Here is a 7,953-nt window from a genome sequence, read left to right as displayed (position 1 = left end):
TTCTCCTTTTAGTCAAGATGATTTTGTATCTGCCACAAAGTCACATTTTGTGTTCTCCAAACAGGAATGGTTTGAAATGTAATCATTAAAAACAAGACAAAGCAAATAACATTCTTTCAGCCAAGTCTGTAGTTAGCAGAGATTATTTATTTATTTGCTTGTCAATGTTGCGATCCACCTGCATCTTTGAAGAATAATCATGTTAGTCCTTTTGGTTTATAACAATAAGCTAAAGATGATTGAATCCCATTCTGGGTTGCTTTCTGCTGTACTAAATTTTAATAAGACTACATTTATTTTCAAGTGATTCTTGTTATAACCTAAAAAGCTTATGGTTTCCACGGTTGGTCTTCTAATGAGGGTGGAGAGTCATATAAATTTAATTTGATAGCTGCACCAGGAGACTTATTAGTTCTGCTCCAAGGAAATGCCTTACTGTATTAGTCTGTCAACTCTGCTGATGCTTGTGAAACATCGCTTAAAAAGATCTACTACCTGTGTGCTAAATAGAACTTTGAGTCGGCTCTGCTTTGTACATGTTGTGCAGACATGGTCCCTATAGAGTCTAATTAAGCTGCATTGGACCGTGAATGCCCATGGTCTCATAGGGTTGTGATCCAGTTCAGAAATCCTATACAGAGAACAAGACCCAGCAGATAGAACCAAATACAGTGAAGGCAACATGCTAAACATGTGCATTCCATGTCACTTGCTTAGAAAGAGGTTGTGCAGTTACATAATACTTCCAGATCACGTAGTCAATAATGCATATGTCTTGATAGCCACAATAAGCACCTCTTCTTATCACCTATTGTTATTTTAATGAGAACGTTATAACAACGTGTACTTTCACTCATAGGCAGCTGCCTCAGAGCTCATGTATTGCATCTCTCCTGAGTAGTGTTGCACTATTTCCCTGTTCAGTTTTCTTTTGAAATTATTACCGTGAAGTTTGTGATAGTTCCCAAATGCAGCAGAACCAGTGACAGTAGCAGTAGGAGGTAAAGGAGAAGTATCGATCTGGACGTGGAACAAAAGGTTATTAAGCAACACGGAGGTGGGGAATCAGCCAGTGCTATTGCTCCCAATTGAGGCATGTCTGTTTGCTAAGTATGTAACATGGTATCCATACTACATCCAAATCACACAATGCCTTATTTCACAGAGTGTATTGTAGACATTAATGGGCGCATACTTATTTGTCAAAGTTCTTGGAATCTTAGCCACAAAATTATCACTTGTTTCTTCTTTGTTCTACTAAGAAATCAAACCATAATTATTCCTTTAGAATACAATAAAACATTTATGGTTCCTAGCTTAGTTAAATTGAATTTTATGGAAAAAAAATAATAAGGAAGATTCAGGCCACCATTTTATGGACATTGTAGGAGTAAAAACATGTCCAAAATAAGATAATTTATTTTATGACCTTAGCGTAGTCGAATATTGATTGGAGACTATAAAAATATCATTTTCAGGAGATACCTATTTTGGTCATTTACAAGATATTAGAAAAACTTAAAAGCATAAAATTGACTACACTTGTTAGAAATTCAGCTAACTTCCCCTTCCAATACTATGGTCTGTCACTTTTCTATGCTTAAAAGATTGTGTTTAGTTCTCTTCAATGACTTTGTGAAAGTAAGAAGGTTTCTTTTTGTACAGTTGTTATTGTTGTTGTTAGGTGTCTTCGAGTCTTAGATGACTCAGAGTGACCCTATAAACAAAAGACCTGAGCACTGTTCATAGAGTTTCTGGAGGAAAGCCATTTAGGAAGTGGATGCTACTCCTGCTTCCAAGTTTGTTGTAATCGGGGAGCTCCACTAAACAGTGTTCACCATGGGTAGCCATTACCGCATTTAACTCATCAGTGTTACAGTGTTCATCTTCACAGCAACCACGAGTTACCTCTCTGTGGCAAGTGGCCAGACCAGTGCTATACCACCTAGAAGAATGTTTGACAGAAAACAAGCTTAAACAATTAACAATTCAAACAAGCTTTGTACAGTACACGTAGGTAAAAACTCTGGATATTTTTTGCTGTCTCAAAGTAGTGCCAGGGAAAGTCTATTTTTTATCTGGTGTCCAGAAATTTGTCTAACAAATATGACTGAATATGTGTTTTTTATACTTAGATATGTCTTAGTGGAGAAATCACTTTTTAAATGCTTGATGATTTGTAATTACAGGTTTAGAAGATTAGAATATTTTCTAGGATACAGTTTGAAATTTTAAAGATGTATTTACTACATTTCATTAAGAAACAAAAAGAGATCAGGGAATACAATTTTAGCAATTATGTTGTACTTAAATATTTGGTGTCTGCGAATCTATTTATAACTAGAAACATTACAGATACTGAATTCAGCAGAGATATTTGAGTGGCTCCTGTGTGCCAGAGGTCTAGGGGGTTGTGTAGCCGACTGATTGGTGGTTTGCACCCACCCAGAGTTGCCATCCTGACAGTAGTCAGGAGGTCAGGAGATGTATTGCCTTGGGAAGTATTCAATTAATGATCTCTAAATATTGCTGAGCAGTGATGTCAGTTGGGGACTAAGGTATGCCTGATTCACACCATGATCTTTTCAATTACTTACTATGCATCTGACAGCTAGATAATAAAGATAAATAATAAAAATAAAAATCATAATAAAGAAGGGTGGCAGAGGAAGAATTGATGCCTTTGATCTGTGATGCTGGAAAAGAGTACCAAATATTCATTCCATGGACTGCCAAAAGGACAAACAGATGTGTCTTGAAAAAAAAATACAGCCAGAGTGTTCCTTGGAAGCAAAGATGGTGAAGCTTCATCTCTCATACTTTGGATATGTTGCTAGGAGAAGCTGTTCTTTGGAGAAGGAGATCATGCTTGGAAAGGTGGAGTTTTGGCAAAAGAGAGGAAGACGCTCAACCAGATGGATTGACATAGTGATACCAGCAATGAGCTCAAGTGTGTCAGAGATTGTGAGGAAGTCACAGGACAGGATGGGGTTCAGATCTGTTGTCCACAGGGTCGCCATGGGTTATATTTGACTAAACAATACCTAACAAAGGTGCCATGGAAGAAACATCTAATGACCTGTGATCATAAAGGTTGCAGTCAAGAAAACCCTAAGAAGTTCTGTATTTTAATACATGACATTGCAGTGACTCACAATTTATTCAATGACAATGGATTCGTTCTGTTGTCCCCTGTGCCAAACACATATTAGACATTTATGATATAAAATGACCCCTTTACTGATGAACCACACTGTTTAAATGGGTTGTTGTTGTTATGTGCCGTCGAGTCACTTGCAACTCATAGTGACCCTATGTACAACAGCCCTGAAACCTGCTATATCCTGTGTCAATTTTATTGTCTGTGACACAACTAGCCTTATTACCTCAGTAACTGTATCAGTCCATCTCATCGATGGTCTCCCTCTCCTTCTTCTCTCTCTAACCTTGCAAGCATGATGTCCCTCTCCAAGGACCCATCCCTCCTTGCAACATGTCCAAAGTATGTCAGATGAAACTTCAGAATCCTTGTCTCTAAGAAGCAGGCTGGTTTTACCCTCTCTAGGATGACCTTGTTTGTTTTCCTGGTAGTACATGTTGTATTAAAAAGTCTTCTCCAGCACCACAGCTCAAAGGCATCAATTCTCTTTCTATCTTCCCTAGTCATTGTCCAGTTCTCTGATGTAGGGCAAGCAATTGCAAATACTATGGCCCAGATCAGGCACACCTTCGTCTCCATATTGACATTGATTGATATAAAGACATGTAAGATGCTAGAGAATGTAATGAGGGCATACCGCATGGTTTAAAATTAGGAAATATGTGCATCAGGGTTGTATCCTTTCTTCACACCTATTTGATCTGTACGCTGAACAAATTATTAAGTAAGTTGCACTTTTTTGAAGAGGAATGTAGCATCAGGATTGGAGGGAGATTCGTCAATAACTTTTGTTATGCAGATGACACAACCTTGTTTGCTGAAAGTGAGAAGGACTTGATGTTTTTGCCACAGATGGGTTAAACACTGCAGCCTTCAATATGGAATGTGTCTCAACATCAAGAACATAAATTCTTGCCACTAGATCTATAGGCAACATCATGATGTACAGAGAAATGACTGAGACCGTGAACAACTTTATCTTACTTGATGCCAGCAATCAGAAGATCAGGAGATATATTGCACTAGGAAAGTCTGCAGTCAGGCACTTTTCTGTATTATTGAGGAGTGATGATATGCATTTGGGGACAAAGGTGTCCTGATTCAGGCCATGGTCTTTTCAATCACTTATTATGCATTTGAGAGCTGGACAATGACTAAGGATGGCAGAGGAATTGATGCCTCTGATCTGTGGTATTGAAGAGTGCTGAAGATCCCAGAGATTGCCAAAAGAACAAACATATGTATCTTAGAGAAGGTAAAGCCAGAGTGCTGCTTGGAGGCAGAGATGTTAAAGGTTGATCTCACGTACTTTGAGCATGTTCCTAGGATAGGCTATTCCTTGGAGAGGGGCATCATGTTTACAAAGGAGGACGAGCATCAGAAAAGAGGAATACCCTCAACCAGCTGGTTTGGCTTGGTGACTACCAATGGGCAATGGGCTTGAGTGTGTCAGAGATTGAAAGAATGACACGGGATAGGACATTGTTCAGATAGGTTGTTCATGGTGGTTCAAATTGGATGGCACCTAACAACAATAACAATTGTGATGTGAAATGATAGAGAATGCAGAAACTACAAAGATGGTATCGATGGAGGCCTAGTTAATGACATCTGAGAAGGTTGAAGACACTAGAGATATCTGTAATAGAAGCCTTCAGAGATAAGTCACTCAAATTGGGTTCTGAAGGATGAGTAAGAGTTTGGCAGGGGGAAGACAGCAATGCCGTTCTTAGGAGATGAAACTCCATGGGTAATTGGATTAGAGATAGAAACTTATTTTAAGAAATTATGACAAAGTAATATGAACAGGATAAAGATTGGGTGGAAGTTAAGAAAGAAGGTAGGAGAGGTGTAACAAATTCAGATCTCAGAGGTTATAGGGAAGTTGTTGTTGTTGTTGTTATGTGCCATCAAGTCGCTTGCAACTCATAGCAACCCTCTGTACAACAGCCCTAAACTCTGCTCTGTCCCATGCCAATCGCACTGTCTCTGACACTCCCATCCCGATTACTCCAGTCACTGAATCAATCCACCTCATAGAGGGCCTTCCTCTCCTGCGCTGTCCTTCCACCGTATCAGGCATGATGTCCCTCTCCAAGCACAGGTCCCTCCTTACAACATGTCCAAAGTATGCTAGATAGAGCCTCAGAATCCTTGCCTCCAAGGAGCCAGCTGGTTTAACCCTTTCCAGGATGAATCTGTTTGTTTTCCTAGCAGTCCATGGTACCCTCAATACTCTTCTCCAGCACCACAGCTTAAAGGCATCAATTCTCCTTCTATCCTCCTTGGTCATTGTCCAACTCTCTGATGCATAACAAGTGATAGCAAAGACCAGGGCCTGTATCAGATGCACCTTATTCTCCATAGAGACTCCATTGCTCTTCAGTACTTTGGAGAGGTCCCTAACAGCAGACTTTCCCATGGCAATACGTCTTCTAATTTTCTGGCTACTGGGGCCAAGACTGTTGACTGCGGAGCCAAGCAAACTAAAGCTGTGAACAATCTCAATCTCTTAATCATCCATCCTGATGCTGCCACATATAAGGATGTAGTATGAGAGTATTCAATATTATGTGATAGTTGACTTTGTAGCAATACTGATGGATTTCTTAGAATGTATAAATTCAACATAAAAGAAACAATAACTAGGACACAATAACATTCTAAGGTGCAGATAAAAATGCAAAATTAAAGATGGATCTGTGAAATAGACTGCAAAATGCAAAAATTTAGGATTAATAACTAAATAATAATCTGAAGCTATAGAGAGGCCAAAGTTGCTAATAGTGAAATATATTGATTCAAGTGGCAGTTAAGGGGTCACTCACCAATCTATGCCAGGAAATTTGGAGGACAGGTGTTTGGCAAATGAATTGGAGGATGTCCATATTTGTTCCTAATCCAAAGAAAGTTGACCCAATAGAATGTGAAAACTTGAACAAATAACATTAATATCACCTGCAAGCAAAATACTGCTGAAGATCATTCAAAAACAGTTCGAACTGTATATAGGTAGGTAGGGAACTGACAGAAATTCAAGGAGGATTTAGAAGAGCCTGTGGCACTAGGGATATCACTGCTTATATCAGATGGATCCTGGCTGAAAGTAGAGAATACTAGGGAAAAAAGTGTCTGTTTGTGCTTTATTGACTATGCAGAGTCATTTAACTATGTGGATCATAATGAGTTATGGCTGATATTTGGAAGAATGGGAATCCCAGAGCTCTTAATTATGGTCATGTGGAACCTATAGTTGGACCAGGAGGCTCTTGTGCAAACAGGGTAGGGGAGCACTGCATGGTTTAAAATTGAGACGGGAGTGTGTCAGGGTTTTATTCCCTTTCCGTACCTGTTCAGTCTGAATGCTGAGCAAAGTATTTAAAAAGCTAGACAGTATGAAGAGTAGTATTGCATCAGAATTGGAGGAAGACCGTCAATAACCTGCATTATGCAGATGACACAACCTTGATTGCTGAAAGTGAGGAGCACTTGAAGCACTTGTTATAGAAGATCAGGGAATGCAGCCTTCAGTATGAATTGCATCTCAGTGTCAAGAAAATAAAGATTCTTACTACTGGACCATTGGACAATAATGATGATAGATGGAGAGAATATTGAAACTGTCAACAGCTTCATCTTGCTTGAATCCACAATTAACAGCCTTGCTACCAGCAGTCAGGAAATATGAAGATGCATTGCACTGGGAAAATCTGCAGTTAGGAACCTTTCTAAATGATTGAGGAAAAATTATGTTAGTTTGAGGACTAAGATATGTCTGATTCCATCATAGCCTGTCCAATTACTTGAGAGATGGACAATGAATAGGGATGACAGAAAAAAATAATTGATAGCTTTGAGCACTGGTATTGGAGAAGAGAACTGAACATATGGATGGCCAAGAGAACAGACAAATATGTCTTGGAGAGGGTGCAGCCAGAGTGCTCTTAGGAGGCAAGAATAATGAGGGTTTGCCTCACATATTTTCGGCATGTTGCCAGAAGGATCTATTCCTTTGATAGAGACATGATACTGGGAACAGTGGAGGGTCAGCAAAGGAGAGGAAGACCCTCAACCGTGTAGACTAACATGGTGGCTGTTGCAGTGGGATCTTGTGTCAGGATGGCACAGGATAGAACAGGGTTCAGATCTTTTGTTCACAGGGTTGCTATAAGTTGTACTTGACTTGATGAGACCTAACAACAGTAAAAACACATTTGAATGTTGTTGACTGAGGGTAAAGAATAAAAAAAAAGACAGAACACCAAGAATGTATAAGTAAACAGAGAGGTAAAGCAGGGGGCAAGCAGTTCAATTGAAACACTGAACCCAGCTTCCTTGTTCCTTTATTGAAAATTGCCAGGGAGCAAATCATAAAGAGAATTCTATGCAAATGAAGCTAAGCTCTTTCTATTGGAAAAATTATGCTTGACTCAGGAAGGAACAGTTAGCAAATACAATACAGAAATTGTGTAAAAGCTTAAGGTCTGCCTGAGCTTACCCCTGTGAACACCTAAAGTCTGCCTTGGTGCTTCAGAGTGAATTCCAGCTTGTATCCTTGCCTCCCTCATATCCTGATATAGGTTATGGTTTATTATAAATATTTAGTATGAAATTTGGCTTCCCACATTTGAGAAACAGTGTTAGTACAGTGGATCATATGGGTTCAGATTAATATTTGGAAGGAAATGTTTCCAAGTATTGTCCAAGGTTCCTTTGGTATCCAGTTGATCTCATGTTTTCTTGAAAGTATTTTGATCAAATTATTATACAAAAGGATAATAAACAATAAACAT

The 7,953-nt window shown here is 39.1% G+C and overlaps 1 protein-coding gene across 1 annotated transcript in view; it reads left to right on the top strand.

The window, feature by feature from the left end:
* Positions 1 to 7,953, top strand: part of VAV3 (vav 3 guanine nucleotide exchange factor) — a 561,290-nt gene that overhangs the window by 291,256 nt on the left and 262,081 nt on the right. The window lies entirely within an intron of this gene.

Source organism: Elephantulus edwardii, unplaced genomic scaffold (genome assembly GCF_000299155.1).
Source record: "Elephantulus edwardii isolate Elephantulus edwardi_28Jun2011 unplaced genomic scaffold, EleEdw1.0 scaffold00020, whole genome shotgun sequence".
NCBI lineage: Eukaryota > Metazoa > Chordata > Mammalia > Macroscelidea > Macroscelididae > Elephantulus > Elephantulus edwardii.
This window is presented reverse-complemented; position numbering and strand designations above follow the sequence as displayed.